Source organism: Platalea leucorodia (assembly GCF_965183815.1).
Source record: "Platalea leucorodia genome assembly, chromosome: 2".
NCBI classification, from domain to species: Eukaryota; Metazoa; Chordata; class Aves; order Pelecaniformes; family Threskiornithidae; genus Platalea; species Platalea leucorodia.
Genome location: NC_138824.1, coordinates 123,768,179 through 123,787,935, shown reverse-complemented (window position 1 = coordinate 123,787,935; position 19,757 = coordinate 123,768,179). Strand labels below are relative to the sequence as shown.

Below are 19,757 nucleotides of genomic sequence, written 5' to 3'. Positions count from 1 at the left end.
GAAGGGAAGGAGAACTCCGAGCTGGGCCCTCTTCTGCCATCAGCTGGAGGACAGCATCCCTGATGAGCCAGGAGACCTGAGCCCCTGGTGACAGGAGTGAGGGAGGGGGTGTGTCATTATTTGCAGGAGAGATCTGTGGCTGAGGGAGAAGGGCACTACCGTCTTAGGGGCTGTGGTAAGTCTGCTTAATTTGGCTGCACTAAGCAGCTCTTTGAACAGTTCTTTATCCAGAGCTGGCTGTGATAACTCCGTTTCTTCTCGAATTGCATCCACGGGGTTTACCTAAACATTTTCGTGATAACCAGTGTGCATTGTGCACTTCTATGCTACTTACTGTAGTAAAGCTCTGCTATTTGAGTGGGTTTCTTAGCCACTACTATGATGGAAAAAATACATAAATGCCGAGGCCAAAAGACATGTAAAATGCATTCGTGCTGATGAGCACTTAATGATTTTTTTTTCTGCATTAGGTTAAGTGCAAACTCTGATTGATAACATCTGGTAATTCAGCTGGACGGGACCTCTGGAGGTCTCTAGTGCAACCCCAGGGGTTCACCATTCCCAGGCTGGATGAGGTTGCGCAGGGCCTTCCTTGTCTGTCCCCCATCGTGCCTGGGCTCCTGCCCCAGCGCGCCACCACCCCCACCAGGAAGAATTTGTTCTCATATCTAGTGAGAATTTCCTTTGCTGCAACCACATTGTCAGGTCAGCGTCTTGCTCTTTGTGCTGAATCTTAGAAGTACGACTGCTTTACAGACTAGGATTTCTCGGCCGAAGTGTGGACACTGAAGCGTGGTTAGGCTACACTCTAAAACACTCCTACTGTTTCTGTGCTGAATCCTCTCACGTTAACTCCTTGCAAGGGCTTCCTCTCCAACAGCAGTTTAAGGTTGAAACTTCAGCCAAATGCCATATGCTTTCCCTTTGTGGGAAAGTGGGGAAGGTGCAATTAGCAGACAGGGCATCAAAAATGGCACCTTGCACAGGAGAGATTTTTCGTAGCCCTGCTTATATATGTACAGCAAATTGTGGTGGCCAGTAAAAATAGCATTGTAGAGAGTAGCTCAAGCTTCCTTTTCAGTGTTTGAACTAGTGAATGTGTTCTCCACATTATTTCAGCTTCCCTCTCTCTACAGTACTGAGAATAGGAGCATGTACTGATGTGTGTGAGATGCTCAACAACTCAACAGTGGTAAGAGGCAAGAAAATGACAGCTTACAATTTGATCTGTTTTTTCAGTGCATAGTGTTGGTATGAAGGGTGGGGGCTTTCAGCTTGTGTGTGTGCTGTTGAATTTCTGTGCTCTTCTGTTTCTTGGGAAATATAAAAAGAAGAAGAAAAAGGCATTCAGAGCTTAATCAGGACTAAAAGGAAAACCTGGAACTGGTTCTTGCGTCTGCTTGAACAAGAATTTAATCTGAGGAAATGTATCTTACCCTTTTCTATTGGGCTAGGTGAAATTCCAAGGTCTTGACTTCCCTTTGAAATCTCCATGTCAATTTTTGAAATATGACTGAAAATTTACATGATGAGATGACTTTGAATATTGTATGACTTAGTGGGTCATCCATTTTCATACCTGTATGTGTTTTGTGAGGGGGAGGTGAGGGTCTTGTGGTGGGTTTTGTTTTCAATCAGAGTGAAGCCATTTAGATTTGCTCTGTAGCCAAAACCTCTACTGATGCAAACGAGTGTGATTCTAGAGAAGGTTGTAGGGCTACAGTGATTTCAAGAAGAAGATTTGAAGAACTGGACTCTTATCTACAGTTTTATGTAAGATGACCTCCAATGAAGAAAATAATATTGCTGACTTTTTTGTTGTTGTTTTACCTCTACTTTGAAAAGAGCTCTGAAGCTTCTCTGCTGCCTGTATTTAGGTGCTGTCTACCTTGTTTTTCTTTTTTTATGAGAATTTATGCACAAAGAGGGTATTTACAAAAGAACATAAGGTAGTGAAGCATGATCAGGTCTGATTCAGAGTGAGACAGGCACAATACTTTGAGGCTGTTTGATACTTTTTTTTTGAGCACGGAATTAATGCAGTGGCTTATCAGAAAATTGGAAGAAAAAGATTCATTGAGAACAGAAAAATTCCCCATCGTAGTTGGCATTTCTATTACTTCTAAAGTTAAAAGAGTTAATCTCATCCAGTTTACTCTGTCACACAAAGCCTCGATTGTGACTTCAAAGTGATGCTGAGGGCTTGCAAAGCTGGACAAGTACTCTTGTTTAACAGAGGTCGGCTCACAGGTTTTGCATGAGAGTATAAGTTGAATTAAGTTAGTATTTCGGTATGTGTCAGAGAGAAGTAAAAGCTTTGGGGACTGAGCTGAAGCAGTAAGTGATGTGGAAGTTGTAAGAGAAAGATGAAAACCTTTCCTTCTATATCTGTCATCTCAGTAATTTGTCTAGACGGCAGGTTCTTAGGAATCCCCCTTTTTTCTTTTCTTTTTTTTTTTTTTTTTTTTTTTTATGCAGGATTGATTCTCCTGGGTCTATGAAGGAGGAAAAGGGTAACTACAGAACAAGAAGCTGCTGTGCTGAAATTGCTTCAGGCTACCTCTTGGAAGGTAAGAGAAGTTATGAAATGCCTTAGAAAAGCCTTTCTTCCTCTAATGCTTGATCATCTTTACAAAGTTAATAAAAGAGAAGAGAAAGTGATCTGTAGTATTGCCCAAAGAGAGTGAGTCCCCTGGAGAGGCTTGCACTAACAATCAGGCCCCAAAATGTGCTGCATGCACCCTCCTCTGGAAATGTACTAGTATTCCAGGTCAGGTGCTACGATCTTCCCTGCGATGAGAGGTCTGTCCGTTGTTTTCCTGCTTCCTCTGCACCCTTCCTTCAGCTCTGCCTTTAGATTTGCTGTTACGTAACACCATCATCATCAAACATCAGGAATTTTCCAAAACCATAGCTATTGCATATGTGGCTTCATCAAGGCTAAAAAGCCAAAGCCTGACCTCTCTCCCAGGCTTCCAAGGAAAGGGGAAGAATGAGCAGAAGTGATCTGTTGAAGTGGATTCCCTGTTTCTCTTCTCGTACCGAGATCCAGGTCGAACACACTACTCCCCTGCCCTAGTGTCATAATAATTTTTTTTCTTGCAACCACTGTAGCTGTTTATACAGACTAAATGTAATGTTTGCTGTTATGAAAGTCCATCCAGAAGCCAAAATACACACCCTCGCGTCTTCCGTGGAATAATCGGTACGTTGTTTATGGTTAAGCTAAAGGACCAGCTGAGTTAGCTCACAAGTCTTAAGAGGCTTGTGTCTGCAGCTATTTCTGAGTAACAGACATACACTGTGATAGCGTGGTTGAAACTGCTCTACTCTCTGGGCAGCTCTACAGAGCTCCAGAGATTTATAGTCTTTGAAATGCTTCTGTATAACTACAGAACTGAACTTCGAAGTTGTAGATCTAAAATCATGAGCTTATGCTCCCTTAAGTTCAGTAATGCCCATCAAGAAGCCTTGATTCTAAGGGTATCAGAAAGCACTATGCATTTTATCATGGTGTAAAATAAGATCTGTCCCACTCTTCCAAGAGAGATGCTAAATTTTTCGCTGTGGCTGTGGTAACCGCAGCAACTTGGGTTAAAAGAGCTGCAAGTGCTATCTTAGTATCTTGTGTGTCCATAACCTTTCCTGGTATAAGGCATGGTGGCAGGATGAAAGCTATGTCATTAGGTTCTAGTTCATCTTTAATCAACTGGACTAAATGATATTCACACCAGTAACTTTGTAATTGTTCACATTTGTTTTGTACAGCTTGGTGCGGTTTTCAAGATTTTTAAATCGGAGAATCTCACAATCTGCACTTGCTGATCAGACTTCTGCAAGGCACAGGTAAGTGAACATCATATAGTATTCAGCAGGCTTTTTTAATAGTTGCAGTTATAGAAATAGAAATCTTAGGGAAGTAGCAGCTGCATCAGTGCCACTGCCCAAGACAGCATTAGTAGGAAGACTAGTGGCAGGGAGGGTTGTGACGCATATGTGGAGAATCAACAGAGAGCTTTAGGATGGGAAAGCAGATTCCATGGAAAAAGGTGCTATGCTCACCCTTGCTGACAAGGACGATGACCAGTGCAGGAATCAAGAGACAGTACACAAGGGGGGTGTTGTGGTCATTTAGAAGCTGGCGCTTTGGGACTCATGATGGTTCCTGGCTGTGGCATTTTTAACCTGGCGCTGGGGGGTTGCTTTACCTTTACCATCTGGTGGAACCGTAGGATTAATGCACCATCTTAATCTTACCCTTACACTCTACTGCAGGGATAAAGTCAGGCAGGAGCTTTATGAAAAAGAAGATAAACTGGTTTTCCTGCATTGTCTTCAGAAAACTAATGATAAGGCCTGCTTATTACATTAATTACTGTCAAGTAAGAGATACTCTTTCCTCATGCTGTTAGTTCATAGAAGTTATACCTACAGGTTTTGCAATGGCCATTATTCAATGACCAGATCTAACAATCAGACCTCATTTTCTCCATCGGTTAAGTCTAATATAGTCATTCTTCTCCTGCAGGGTGGGTATGAAATGCAGAACAGGGTGGAGTAGAATGAGGTCTGTTACCTCGGCATAGAAACCTGGTTGGATTGTAAGGTTATTCATCAGTATTTCTTCTGTTTTCAAAACACGTATAATTATCAATGATCCAAAGGCACTTTTTGGTGCAATCAGCACCCCACATGCATGACCCTGAGTGTCAGTGAGGGCTGTTAGTAGGCTGTTAGAAGCAGGAGAATGAGGCATGATACTTCTGGATGCTCTCCTAGCCTATGAGTGTTTTCCCTTTAGGGATTTCGTGAACCTGGTGTGGTTTATCTAGTTAGTGAGTGTCAGTAGATCTCTCTTCAAAATGCTCGTTCAGTCTCCCTTCAGAATTTTCTGCAACTAGAAAATCCTCCAGCAAGGAGCTCTGTGGTCTGTAGCGATTGTCTAGAACCCAGCTTCTGTTAGCTTCATTGATGGCTCCTGGTTCTTGAATATCTGAAGAGACAGTGAAGAGTTGTTCCTATCCATGCCATCAGGCCTCCCAAAGGTGTCTCTCCACCAGAGTGGAGAATCCTAGCCCACTACCTCCTTCTATAGTGACCGCCGTCACCATGTGCAAAGTATGTGTCAGGAACACATTGCTTACCCATGAAATGCATGTGTTTCTTAAGTGAAACACTGCAGACCTCCATCAACAGGTTAGTGGATTTCTAAATTAACCCACTGTCTTGAGCAATTTTTTCTTTTCTCAAAACTCTGAGAAACAAAGAACAACATTTTGTCACTGCCTGTTCTTGTGTCTGGTTTGAAAAAGAGCACCTTAAATGACCAGTCAATAACTGTCTTGGCAGCACTCTGATTTTAGTCTTGCCTAAGAGGAGTCACCATCTGTTGAATCACAACTTTCACTTCCTGTGTTGCCAGAGTTTCTTAAGCTTTCATCTCACATTGGTTTAGTTCTGTGGATGAGGCAATGTCACCAAAGCAGAAATAATCACACTGGAGATGAGGCTGGGGACTGCAGAGGCAAGTCTCTGAGCAGGGACTCTGGGGACTGGGCTGGAGTGGAGAAGTGAAGGAGCCCCCTTACAGATGAATGGAGGTGATGTACTTTGAGGGAGAGTGGACAGCAAGGGCAGAGAACAGAAGCTTCTGGGGGCAGTTTGTGACAGTTAGTTTAGAAACTACTAATGTTTTTTGAAAGTTAATTTTCCAAAGTGGACTGAACTACTCCAGGGGATCCATGTTGGGTATGGTGTGGCTTGCAAGAACTAAAATGGATTTGAGGAGCAGGCCAGCATATTGAAAGCCACAGAATCAGTCTCTCACTGGTACTAGTGTCTGCCAAGAACTTCCTCTGTATGACTCCTTACCAGAGATCTCAAAAATGCTGATAAGGTGTAGGACGTTGTAGGGCAGCTGCACCACCTCAGTGTCAGACTTCCTTTTTTGTCTATTTATATAACTTGATCATCTTGCCAGAGCATGCCTTGTCATGAGTTCTGTGGGATTTCATTGTCTTTTTGGCTTTTAAATGCAACAGAGTGCCCCAAACAATACTGGATCTCAGCACTGCATTATCTTCCCCTTCTGGCTACTTCTTCAGTTTCATTCTTTTTCAGTGTAATAAACCCCAGAAACCTGTTATGATGCCTTCCCTCCTTCGCTCTTCAAAACCGCCTTGAAAGTCCCTGGTTAGACTATCACATGCTCATCACTGGTTTTCCCCAAGTGCCCTGTTTCTTGTGGAAACACGAGTCCTTAGGGTTGTTGTCCGAGTCTGCTTTTCACAAGAAAGCTGTTTTCCACTTTTACTTGTGGGAAAACTCCTTCAAATTTTCCTCTCCCACAACAGGATGCAGGCACAATGCACTAGCTGAATAGTTGTTCCGTTGTCTCACCTTGGTATCAGTGTGACCCTCCTCCATCATTGTGATTCATTTCTTTGTCATTTTATATTTAGCTATAAGAAGTAAAGCAAGGGATATTAGACGTACAATATTAACCTACCCTAGAACTATGCGTCAAGTTGGTAAACTTGTGGAGCGTTATTTGAACCATCCAGTGTAACAGGAAAGTGAGTTGTTTTTAATACTGCTGTAGCATTTCTCTAGATAATTCAAGAACAGATATCAGTGTTAATACACTATATTAGTCTGTAGAATTGTGGAGGATACTGCTCTAAAAGCATATTGGCTCATTCCTGTTACATTTTTCAGGGCAGTTTTGTCACAGGATTACAGTGATACTATATACTGGATGACTGGGGGCTTCGTGAAAGCATGAGCGTTTTAGAGAACACACACCTTTTTTGAAGAATAATCTTACAATATAGGAAATAGGCAAGGTTCTTAAGTTCTTATAATTTTTAAACTGACTGGTTTCTTGCTGATTTGAAGTCATTGTTTTGGATGTGCTATCTGTAGCTCAGTTGTTTCAGTTGCACTTTTGTAAAAGACATATAAAAATGCTGAACAGTTTAAGTAATTTGTTTTAATATGTTTTAAGTTTTGCTGGACACTTTCTTGTATAATTTTTTTGACAAGCTCTCCATAAACTCAGATAACATGTTATGGCTTGCATTCAAGCAGTTTGATATATTTCATTAACTTTTTCAGTGCTGAGGTCTTTGGATCTTGAAAAATGTCTGAGCTAGCATGTTTTCCAGCCCTTCCTGGAAGTACTGGGAGGTGAACTCTAACAGCTGTCATTCATTAGCTTGAGCAGTTTCTTTGTTTAAAGTACAAAATCCTGGGCTTATTCTGCAAGGGAGACCTACTAGATCTCTGAGGGCTTTGGTTATTATTTAGTAAGTTCAGAAACTGTTGACATTCAATGTATTTTTTTTTTTTTTTCTGAAAGCCTTCCCTGAAATTTGTGGGTATAGTGCCAGCAAAAGATAAAACTTTTATGTTCTTTGTTTTGTCTCTATATCTCCTTCTGTACTTCTGTCCAGCCCCTGCCCCACCAGGGAGTGGCGGGACAGATAGTGGTGAAAATGGTTCTACTGCTGATGACCTGATACTCAACATACGGTCTGTGGGTGGTTAGGCAGGGGGTTATTCTATCATAGGACAAGAAGTCAGAATGCCTATTGAAATTACCGGGCAGCAGGCTTAAATCAAGCAAAGACAAGTTCTTTCTACATAGCACAGTAGAAATAAACTATGAGACTGATGGGTGCAGGATGTTATGGCGACTAGGAGTATAAATGGGCTCAAAAAAGGAACTGAAGAAAATCATAGAGAGGCTTTTAAATGCACAGATAGAAAACCAGCCTCTGGCTGTCACTGAACAGCAAATTACCAGATCTCACTAGGGTATATTAGAGGAAGAGTCAATCTTGCCCTGTTTTTTGTACTCTTTCGCAAGCTACCCACTGTCAGAGGAAGGAGCCTGGCTTTTTATAGATTTGGTCTGATTCACTGTGGCTGTCCTTATGTTACTGACCCCCTACATCAGTGAAACAGGAGCAGGATTCATGGCTGAACACACCTTTTCTAGTGTGCAGGAAAAAAAGTAAAAGTCATGTCCTCAGCCACACCACAACCTGTTCTCACTTTGTTAACATGCAGGGTTAATGAGCATAAACACATCTGCTTGACCTAAACACATTCCCTAGACTAAGAACAGGAGTGCATTAGATCCTGGGATGGTTTGAGAAGAAAAAGTAAAATAACGTCAAGTTACTCTTAATTCTGCTGTGGTCTTATTTGGTTAGCTCACAAATATTCAGGAACAGCAAGAAAAATGCAGGCTTCCAGTGTAGTCCAATGCCAAGAATGTAATCCACAGTTTGTCCTTAATCCCATGAGGATCATCTCAAATGTTTCCAGTGCTTTTGGCAGCAATATTAAATTACAAAATCTAGGATGCTTGCCAGAAACAGAAAAAAGAATGTTCACAGTAAAAGCAGTGCCCCTGCTCTATGCTTCTGCAGGAGCAAAATGGCGCATCAATATGGATGATTACTTTGAAAAAACAAATTAAAAGGGCAACTTCTCATAAGTGTCTTACAGCAATCCATTCCAATTAGTTCCCAGTACTAAAATATGCACTGTTCGGCACCTGATGACAATTCAAGGAAGTAAGTGAAGGTGACTATCTTGTCAGTATATCGAGCTTTTTTTTTTTATGGAGCTGGAAGTACTTATCTGTCTCATTTCCAGCTCAGACTGGGACCTGAGCTCCAGAGCCTGACTTCTGTTTTGTCTGTGTGTCGGAAGGAACTCGCAGAACACAGTGGGGTTGCTTCAGATTCACTCTGCTACAACCAAGGCCAGAGTTCAAAGATTGATGGTTTTGTTGAATTTACCATAAGAAGGTACTTACACCTTTGTAAAATAAATTCTCGACTATACAAAGTGTTCTAAGGAGAGAGCGTTGGAGAACTGTAAGGTCTTGTTGTATGTATGTCAAGCCTCCTTTAAGAATTACATGCAACTCAGTACTTGCTTTATTTGTCAAGGTGAAAGTCCCATTTGTCTTTAGAGAGTGAATCTTCAGCCATTTCTGATGAAATTGTTATACTAGGGTGCTTTCATGGGTCTAAGCTCTCCACTAGAGAAAAGGACAAATTATAAACTGTTTGTTTATTGAGTTGATATTGGAAAATTTTCATCTTACATCAGACATGTTGACTTTGACACATTTTCCTTCTTTCTCTCTCTTCCTGCTCTGTGTCCCACATGACTGCTTTTCCAGGGTCTGCAGAGAAGTGTCTGACATTCTCATCCTTTCTAGACAATACTCTGGTTGCTTCTGCAAGAGATAGAAACACCAATGATTTATTTAATAATAAGTTTGAATTTTGTCACTCTATTTGTATTTTTTTCCTCATGCTTTATTGAAGAGCTGTCCTTAAGATCAGCTAGAGATTTAATTTAGAAATTCCAGCTGCACTTTACCCAAAATACACATTCTACAGAATACCAAGGGTACATAGATGTCCCTTTATTGGCTATTGTTTTAAAATAAGAGTAGTCTGAGCTTCAGTCTCTGGATTTTTTTCAGTGCCTACCCCATTTAGGTCCGTTGATGCTACGATGATGCACCTAAAAAATAATGTAGTTACATAGGGCTGGTAGCAGTATTTTATTGCCACACTGCTTAGCACCAATTGCCAAAAAGTTTTCATGGATGGTGCTGTACTTTGCTGGTGCCTCCCACTCAACAAGTGTCTTAACTCAGGCACAAACATCACAGAATCAGTCTCTTCTTTTCTGTCAAGAATGGGGTGGCTGAAAAACACTTTTCCTCCTTCGTGTCAGACAATTGTGCTTTTCTGCACTGGCAGGAAAGGGTGGAGAGGAGGAAGTGTTGACTTCAGGGCTGCCGTCGTGCTTATCTCTCTTGCCTTTTCTTGGTCTCGGCAATATTTATGTCTGCCCGCTGGGACTCACATGCAGCTGCATGTCTTGCAAAGCTGATTGACTTTTTAGGGTGCTTAAAAGACCCATATATGCTGTTGCATTTGCACCAGATATGTTAGAAGCCACATCCTGTATCACGTATGCAATTGCAGCCACAAACAGAAAACAGGACTAATTTTCCACTTGTTACTCAAGTTTTGATAAATCTAAATGTGAGACAGCATCTAGCTTATCTTGATTCTTTTTGCAGCTCTGTTCTGATGAAAGGGTTTGAAAGAACACTGAAACTAGAGAGAAGGTGACAGACAGATCAAATACATGGAGAAGCAATGCACACTCTGCCTCTCTTGTGAAAAAGGTAGATATAGGTTCTGGAAAGCTTTGGAGGCACAAGGCTTGTTAAACCCACGGCACATTTTTCAGAGGAAGCTGATACATATTCAGGGAATTGTCACCAGCAACAATAAAGTTTTTTAAAATAGTAACAGAGCACTGCTTTCTAAACATAAGCTCCTCTTCCTTTTAGTTAAAAATAACTAGTCACTTTCCTCAAAGGAAACTGTAAGATAAATTTGTCTTGTTACCCATATACCTAATGACACCTTTCCCCCCCCTCCCCCCCACCCCTGTTAAAGGTCGACTTGACCTTTTGTTAAAACAATACCACAGGGTAACTAGAGTGTTAAGGAGAAGTGGCAAAGCAGTAGCATTGGCAGAGAGAAGAAAATTGAGGCTTCCCACTTGTTAGTGTCAAAACTGTATGTGACGGAGTGGCAGCCTGGTCAGCTAATTCCATATAGTAGTTATTTTGCTTTGTGACCCCCATTTTCAAAACCTTGGATGCTTAATTTAAAGTATATGAAAACAAGTTATGTACATTTGCTGAAAAAGCATACCCTTCAAAGACTCTCTGGCAAGGCATTTAGACCCTCATGTAAATTCCAATTCTTCAATTGCCTTGTTTTCTGAGCACCTATGAAGGACTGCAGAGGACTGCCATTTCATATGCTTGTACTGCAAACAGTGTTATGTTGACATTGTAATGTGAGCGATTAAAATGCATAAATAGTTGAGTACATGGGATATCTGAGGCTAAGGTAGACCCACTAAACATACTGGATAATTAACTTCACTGAAATCAAAAGTAAAATACCTAGCATTTAAACAAGAAATGCTGGCCTCTTTTCTGTGTACTATATAGAAGATGAAAAATGAAACAAAATTAAGCCTTGGAACACAATCTCAGATAGGCTTGGAGTCCCCCCAACTTTTAGCATATTGTTGCATTGCTTAGTGCTGGCATGAAATTAAATAGCAGTAGTTTGGGACTCCCACTGCTTTGCTTTTTTTTTTTTTTTTTTTTAGTATTTTTTGTGTAGTTCATGTTTACTGTTGTTTTATTATAACAGCCTGGATAGTATATGATGTGCTTTAGTTGAGAAGAAATTGGTCAGTCATATTTTTTTATTAGCGTTCTTCAGACATGCCGGTCAAATCATACTAACTGTAAGACATTGAGCAATGATTAATGAACCCTTTGGAGAATGTAGGTGAGTCCTGCTTCACATTACGTTCTGATGAGCAGAAGGACAACTACCAACATTTTCAGAATATTTGCTAATGCTGTGAGCTTCAGTATCTGGGAGATTTGCTGTGTGCTGGGCCTTATTAAAACAGGTTAGTTTCCTGTTGGCAGACGATAGGCCTTTAAAAAAAACATTGCCAACCAGAAATGCTAGCCACAGGGTCTTAGGTAGAATTTGTTCACTTCTTGAGCCTCGTCTGGAGGGATGCTGAGGACCTGCAGCCCTGGTTCTTACTGCTGTGAGCTACTTCCCCCTGGGACTTCTGAAAACTAGCATAATGTGTTTCAAGCCGAGTACTCAAAAATGACTGTGTGAGTCATTAGGTAGGAAGCACTCTGGGTGCTCAGCCAGCCTTCCTGTTCTGCTTTTATGCATTGTATAATATTATAGGGGTCTGGATCCGAGTGTCTTATGAGCTATGCAATACATTAGATATTAATAGCAATCATAACTAAGGGATCTAGTTTGACTGCTTCTGATCTCATCAGAGCCACGTTTCAAATCTTGCAGGGCTGAATGTAGAAATCCAGAGTCTCTAGACCTCAGCCTTCATTATTTGAGCAGCAGGCCATCCATTGCAGTAGTTATTCTGTTCTATACATGACAGTTCCCCACGAAGTAAAATAAAAACAATGAGATGGAAAAAAAGATACCTGATGCAGTGCCTGATGTTTCGTTTGCTCAAATGGCATTTACAACTCTGCAGTGTGCAGTTGGAAAAGAGGCCTCCTACTGCCATGTCACATGCAAGCATGCTGGAAGATACAATCTTTTCTACACAATTCTCTTAAAATGATACTGCCTGTTAAGTAAAATTTTTACTTGGATGCTGAGATTATCAGCAAAGCATAAGAAAAGATTAGGAGATGCAACGTTGCCCAAGCCATCCGTTCGAAGATGACGCAAAGTCACAAGATTTGTTTAAAATACATAATAACTTGGGGTCCTTCTCTATTTGCCGTCTTGCCCAGGGGTTCAGATTTTTCAGCTTTAGATCTTTAACCAGGCTGATGAAAGACGGCTTTTATCAAGGGAGCTGAAGATCATGTGTAGTCATGTGATTGCATGAGTTAGTCTTCAGAAAGAAACACCAGATATTATATTATTTAGCAACATGGAAGAGCATTATTGTCCTTTTAAATTGCTTTCAGCACCAGGGAAAGATGGTATTTCTAGTAATTCTTCCTAAGAATATGAATAGACCCTGTTGTTGCTGTATTCTCAAGGAATGATAGTGAATCTTCTTTATAGCCATAGGGAGATGACATTTTGCAGCATGTGGGGGTAAAATACTTCTTAGAGCAGCATGCTTGTGTGCATATGAATGCCTCATTAATGGAACACCCATGTTTCTTTGCGGGGGGCTACATGTGTGTCAAAGCAGGGCTTGCAAAATACCAGCCATGATTCAGGCACTCTCATGACACTGGAAGAATAAAAGTGAATGTTGCTGAGAACCGTAAATAACTACAGTATGTAACCATCCTCTTTATAATCTAATCTTGATGGCTCATCCTCTGTGAGCAGCAACATCCATGACATTAAAGATGGGGTCTGAGTGAATTGATTCCAGAATCTCTTTGGTGGCCTCAGTGTAGCCTAAAAGCCACACATTCAGAACAGATAAAATGCAAAACCTCTGTCAGCCTCACCTCTCCACTGGGCCTTGCAGAGGGAACTGGCAGTTAGCACATGTGGGCCTCACAGCAGGTCTACAACCTGTATTGCCAGTGGCCACATACTCAAAAGCGCTGAAGTTCTGCGTTCAAGGTTGGGACTTGGAGGCCTTACTTATACAGGGAAGGAGTATCATGACTGTATCTACACTTCATTTCCATTCCCCAGCATGCAGGTTAAACTAAATTGGATTATATCAGATTAATTAGGCTAATATACCTTATTTCTCCTTACTGAAGTGAAATTTGTGTGCCTACATCATCTATCACTTCTTATCGTTGCCCAAAAGATATAAGATACGTTTATACACCAGAAAGGGGCATGTGATGAATTTACATTGGCACTCAGCTAAAGTAACAGTGAATACAGAGCAATTCCAGGTAGAACTAGGAGTAAGCCTCTTTTGTTCAACTATGGTCTCGTCTGTAAACTTTAACTACTGCAGACAGCCCAAGTTACAATGGTCTGATGGCTGTCTTAACCTGAGTTAAGATCTCCCTTGGTTTTGGAGGTTGGGTGTGGGGGTTTTGGGGTTTTTTTGAAGTGTATATTAAAGAGTCTAAATTGCTTTAATTCCTTATGGACAAAAGAAAAGAAATAGTAATTAGAAGAGCAGCTAACAAGATAGAGAATGCTACATTTTATGGATGGGGAGACTTGAAATCAGGGTGACATAACTTTCTTGAAGTCACATCAGAGCCCCTGGCAAAGCAGAGATTAGAATGTGAGATCTCCTGTCCACTTCTCCCAGTTTATTTGTGCCTATGTGTTTGTATAAGTCAGGAAAAAACGTGTGTGAGGGGGAGAGAGAGAGGCTGTTTTCTTCTTGAGCCTGTGCGACTATTTCACAACCAGTCTGTGGCTGTGTCTGCAAGTTTTCATATACGTAGGGCTCAGTTCTCCTTTTTGGTAAGCCGAATTTAGGTCCAAGCCTGAGGGCATACACACTCCTACTCATATCCTAATCTTGGACAATTCATTTATACATAATGCTAGATCACATAAGCAATCTGAAGTGACATAGGGACCTTACTGACTGCTGAGCCCATGTGGTGTAATCTGTCCCCTGCAACGGGAAGAGTAAGCAACAGGTAGCCATATTATTTCTAATGCCAGCAGAAAACAGCCTGTATCCCAGCTAAATTTTTCACAAGTGAAAAGTGAGTTGCTTACGTGTGCAAACTGGACTGACAGTTCTGGCCCTAGTAATTATTTGGGTGATGTGTTTATTATTTTCCCAGCTATTCAGGGAGCAAGCATTATTATCAGAGAAATTGTGGAGTATCTTGCTGTTTTCTTCCCTTAATTCAGTCTTATTCTTCCAATGCATCTTCAGTTCATGCACATCTTCCTCTCTATTATCTTTTTCTTCCTTTCCTGTATCTCTTCCTATCACTGTCTTTTTCCTGCAGTTCACCTTGGTTCACTCTGTTCTTTCTACTCTCCTACCAGATCAGTTTTCTCACTAGCATACACTAACCCTAGTATGTTGGTATGTACTGCATATACATGATCATAGCATAATATAGGGCAATATGTGGAACAATATGGTATGATAGAGAAACTGTGTAGAACCATACATTTATTTTTGTTGTATGTGCGTTTATTATAATACTGTGAGGTCTCAAGTAGAAAACTACTTTAACTCAGACATGTTGAACTCACCTAGTTGTCCTCCTTCTAACTCTGCTATTATTCAGTTTTTATTGACCCAGACAGGCTGGAAAGTGCCTCGATCTGAAGGAAACATCATTAAATATTTTCACCAGCAGTCTGGCTGACATAGTGCAGCCAGTGCGTAACCCCAATTAATGAAATCACACAAAAGCAGGCTTTCCCAAGCAGTGTTAGGCTTTAAGTATAACAGGTTTTATGCCTTCTATCTCTGTTCTTTCCACCTTGTCATGATTGTTTCCAGATGATCACCACATACACTCTAATTAGAAAAGTCTTCTAAGTTGATGAAAAGAATTGTTTTATCTGCATTTTCCAGGAAAAATCCTATGTCAGGGTCCCTCTTAAATAATGTAGGATTGAAAAACCGAGAGGAAGATGATCAAGACAGTTGCATCAGTTTGACTCAATCAATTTACTTTAATCAGGGCAGGTACCTTTTGTGGGCTCTTTCCTAAGTCATAAACAGCTGAAGCTGACTCAGTCTATTATCTGTTGTTAATTCAATTTCAGATTGTCAGGCTGCATAGGTAGCTACTTTAGCTGAATCAGTGCAACCAAGTCAGAGTCAAGTGAGAGGGCAGACCCAAATCTTGCCTAGCTGTCCTCTTCCCTGGAGCATGAAGATCACTGTTGAGATTCTGAAGGTGAAGAAATGAGCATCTGTCATAAAGAATTCATCCTTTCCCATTCAGGCTATGAGGAAAGTTACATTTGATTAAAATGGAAAGAATGCTAGAAAAAACAATAATGGATTGGAACAATTGTGCCAAGACAGATCTCTTTCTATGTCACTGGCTTGGGGAACACCTTGCTGCCTAAAGGTAAGTTTTCCATTTTTTTTTGCAGAAGCAATGCTATGTTTGGTACTTTTTATAAGACTTCAAATGTTACAGTTAGAGGAGATGTGTTTGGGCCACTGATTCAGGAGCTGGGAATCTTCCTTAAGATTGAGACTTACTCAATGTCTACTGTAGAATGTCCAATGTTATCATGAAATAATTCATAATGGCAAAGTATCTTTGGGAATATTGTGTGGCTAAATTACTTATGGGTACTTATGTTTCAATGAATAGAAATCTGAGTGGTATTACAGGACTCTGCAGGAATGACACTTGTAGCTGGAAGGGACCTTGTGGAAAATTCCCATGACTGCTAACCTTAATGAAGCTTTGTAAGCAACAATGAGAAATATAACAGCAAAATAATAATAATAATAATTTAAAAAAAAAAAAACAAGAAAGATATAGCTCTAGAGGATTTTCTTATGTGATACTTAAGCATATTTCTTAAACTTGCATGTGATAATTATGTTTGAACACTAAAAGCCTAATTTTCATGCTGCCCTCTCTTTGCACATTAGCTCTGAAAAGGGCATTTGCCCCCACAGTTTTAAAACAAAGCCTACAAAGCAGAGGAAAGAGATGCTTATGAAATCAATAGGAAATTTTATCTGGTAAGAAAAACAAGAGCATGGTACAGTAATATGCTTCGTTTTTCTTCCAGCAGGAAGCGTTTACAGAGGGGTGCAGCAACCCAAGTTTTCTACTTGCTGACTCGCAGAGATGCTAGTCTGTACAAGCCTTGCTGGTTGCAAATTTTCAAATACTGTTTCAATGAAAATCACCTTCCAGGTAAAAGGGAATTAAATGAATTGCCAGTTCTTAAAGCATTAATTAATAAAAGACTGGAAGAACTCCGAACGCTTTTTGGTGATGAGGCCTTGTCTTCTTCACTAAGAGGAAGTTGTGGAGGCAGTACTTGTGTACTTGTATGTATATGGATCTATCTTACCTCAAGGTGACTATGGCTATGTCTCCGTTAGTGAGTAGCACAGCGCAATAGGAATTGATTTGTGGAGCCAAACAGTGCTGAAGACCCAGTGTCTACACTCTATGCTTTTTTACAGTGGTTAATTTGGACTGGCTCTAGTCAGGTCCCATGGACTGACTGCCCTTTAGCAGCTGGAGCACCCAAGTTGAGCTTATCAAGTACATATTCCAATTTTGTTTTGTCCAAAAGAAATCCAGTCCTTGTGCTCTGAGGCTGTTCTGCAATGTGAACCCAGGTGCTGAATGTGGGAGCTACTGGGACACTGCCTGAAAAACACCTTCCAGGTTTTAGCAGGAATGCTAATGTAGGCACCCTCCCTCAACTGCCAGCTACAGTGAGGTAAAATCATAATGCAATATTGATGCTTTCATTTTATTACAAGGTACGTTCATCAGGGTCATTACAGGAGCATTGGGTGAAATTGCTGTTTGTGATTAATGTCTAGGGCTTCCTTGTCATCTATTTTCCCATCTTTCAGCCCAGATGAAATATTCTTTAAAGGTGTATTAAGGGCTTTATACTTTGTACCTTTGTATCTTCTTGGTTTGATCCACTTTACAAGTGGACTAAGTGTTAGTCTTTACAATTTCAAGAGGCTTTCAGCGGTTTAGATCAGGTTCATATGTTCTACACCATACAAAAAAAAGCATTTTCGGAATTCTTTAAGATATTTCTCTCTTTTGTATCCTCTTTTATATTTCTCATTTGGCTTTCAGAGATTGTTACATGCATAAAAGTGTCTGCTAGCGTTGTTCCCAACTATGATGACAGGTTGGGTCGTTATCAAGGGCTCTCGGAAGTCAAGGAAGCTGTTGGAGCTATTTATGAAAAACTGCATACTCATTTCCAACTACACTGATGAGAGTACCAGAAGAAAATGATTAAGTTCCACAATTTGTTGACTGAAGCTGAAGGAGGAGCAGCTTCTGGCTGTAGTGGTATTTTCAGTTTCATGTGTGTCTGTAAACCAAGCGGAAAACTTGGCCTTCAATAAATTCTGTGCAAGAAACCTTTTATAAACGCTAATCATAAGTATGAACACTGTTTTGGCTGCCCTGGTGCTACATCAGTGGTAGCTCTTGATGGAGACATAAATACCATCTTCCAGGATGGTATTTGGTTATATATAGCACAGTTGTAGTGCATAAAGTGCACATAATTGTTGCAGGAATAGGGATGTCATCTACATGAAGGACTGATCTAAAAAGAAAAATTCTAAAACTCCTAGCTAGTTTTAAAAGCAGTTCAGTTAAACTGTTTTTGAAAATAGCCAGAGCTGGAGCCACAGTTGCTGAAAATGTTATACTGTAGGTCTGCCACTGACTGTCATTACAACAGGTGTATCCATGACACCAGTAATGCGCTCTCTTTTTAGCCTAAGTAGAGACAAAACGTAAGTGTTCTGTGGATTCAGTACCACATAAACAAGAATAGTGAAGTTCAAGTAAAATAGATCTTTAAAAAATGCAGCTGATAGTAGTAGAAGCGTTTTGTTGAAAGTTTTTTGTTTTCTTCAAAGATTTTTCCAAGATTGGAGCCAAAAGGCTTTGGACAAACTGGTGCACCAGGCTAAGAACAGAGAGCAGTGGGTATAGCACCATACAGAGCTGGCTTTTCAAGGGGCTTTTTTGGGAGGGCAGATCCTGGGATCAGGGGAGTCTTTCCAAGTGTCTGAAGAATTGGACAGAAATTAGGGACGTGAGTGGTGAAAGGAGGACTGAGGAAGAAGAAAAGCCTTTTGTACGTGTGTTATTCTTTTCATAGGGAGGAAAAAAAAGGAGGATACTGAAGGATAAGATGTCTGAGGAGAAAAACTAAAGTACGGGAATGGGCATGCTTTAGACCAGAACAGAAAGGAGGGAGCTTGGCAAGAGGATATGAAAGAGAACAGGACATCCATGTGCAAAGTAGTCACCCAAGATAAGAAGTAGGTTGCAGCTCCTATATGAGTAAGTACAGACATCACAGATTGGAACAAATTGGTGCCATAGTGAGTATAGCTCTTCATTTGTGGAAATGCTGGCCTAGAATAGCTTTACTAGACTTCTCTGTTGGTTTTATCTTCAACTGCTAAAAAATTTGTGGCATGCCAGCTATACCTTAATCAAGAGATCTGATTTAAACCCAAAATGGCCATAAGGAAGGGAGGAGAGGGAATAGTGGGTGTATGCATGTGGTTCCTTAAGTGTGTGTAGTTGACTGTGTCCCGTGATTGTGTCTTGTTATTTTAGTACAGAGAGCTAAAGCGTCATCCAGGAGATAAGACAGATTAAGGCTTTTCCAGGCAGCTGTAACTGTTTTTTAAAGGTGGCCACTTAGTGTAGAAACCTTCAGAGCTTCTGCTCCACAGGCAGAGGGAGAATGTTAATACCCAGGACTATTAACCTGAATTTCAGATTTAACGTCAGTTTTGCCTCAGTTAGTTCCTTTAAACTGTGGCCATTCGGTAGTGTTGATCGGTCATCTGCTGTGGATATTACTGGGAGATCCAAGTTCAAACAGAAATACCTGGTTGTGAAGCTATGCTGGCTAGCCAAGGCTAACAACAAGGCTAACAAGGCTCTAACACCAAGGCTATGTTAGAGAGAGAAACTCCGTTTTTTTCAGTTCATTGCAGTTCCTCCTTTCCTGAGGAGGGGTGTGGGGGCACCTGATAAGAAGCACACTAAAAGCCACTACTGTTATGGAGATGGTGTTCAAAACTTTATGGACTCTCACCACTGGTATTAGAAGCCAGCTGGGTTAAGTAGCGCAGACCAGACTGCCCTCGTTTCCCGAAGGCATTTTCATTTGTAGGAATCATTAGTGCAACTCTACGCTCATTGAGTAATGCAAGCAATGAGAACTTGACTGTCTTTATAGCTACTTACGTTAACAATGTATTCCAGTTATTTCCTTCTCATGGAGTGAACAGGACTTTGAGCATGAACACTTGTTAGGTCACCCCAGGAACACATTTTTACAATTGTTTGGCAGTTCTTGAAAAGCTAAGTCATGTCCTTTCCCGATTCAAATTTTCACGGGTGAGCTCCCTCTTGTTAATGGTCACCTCCACACCCCAACAGGTACCCACCCCTGCTTGCACACCACATAATGTTTCTCATGTTATCTCAAGTG

At 40.8% G+C, this 19,757-nt stretch overlaps 1 protein-coding gene across 1 annotated transcript in view; it reads left to right on the top strand.

Annotated features, from left to right (window-relative positions):
* Positions 1-1,119: 1,119 nt before the first annotated feature.
* Positions 1,120-19,757, top strand: part of ST3GAL6 (ST3 beta-galactoside alpha-2,3-sialyltransferase 6) — a 77,448-nt gene continuing 58,810 nt past the window's right edge. The window contains exons 1-5 of the mRNA XM_082304209.1: positions 1,120-1,192; positions 2,479-2,570; positions 3,769-3,846; positions 15,321-15,631; positions 16,317-16,441. The gene's annotated coding sequence lies outside the window, so the exon portion shown is untranslated. The remainder of the gene's footprint in view (positions 1,193-2,478; positions 2,571-3,768; positions 3,847-15,320; positions 15,632-16,316; positions 16,442-19,757) is intronic.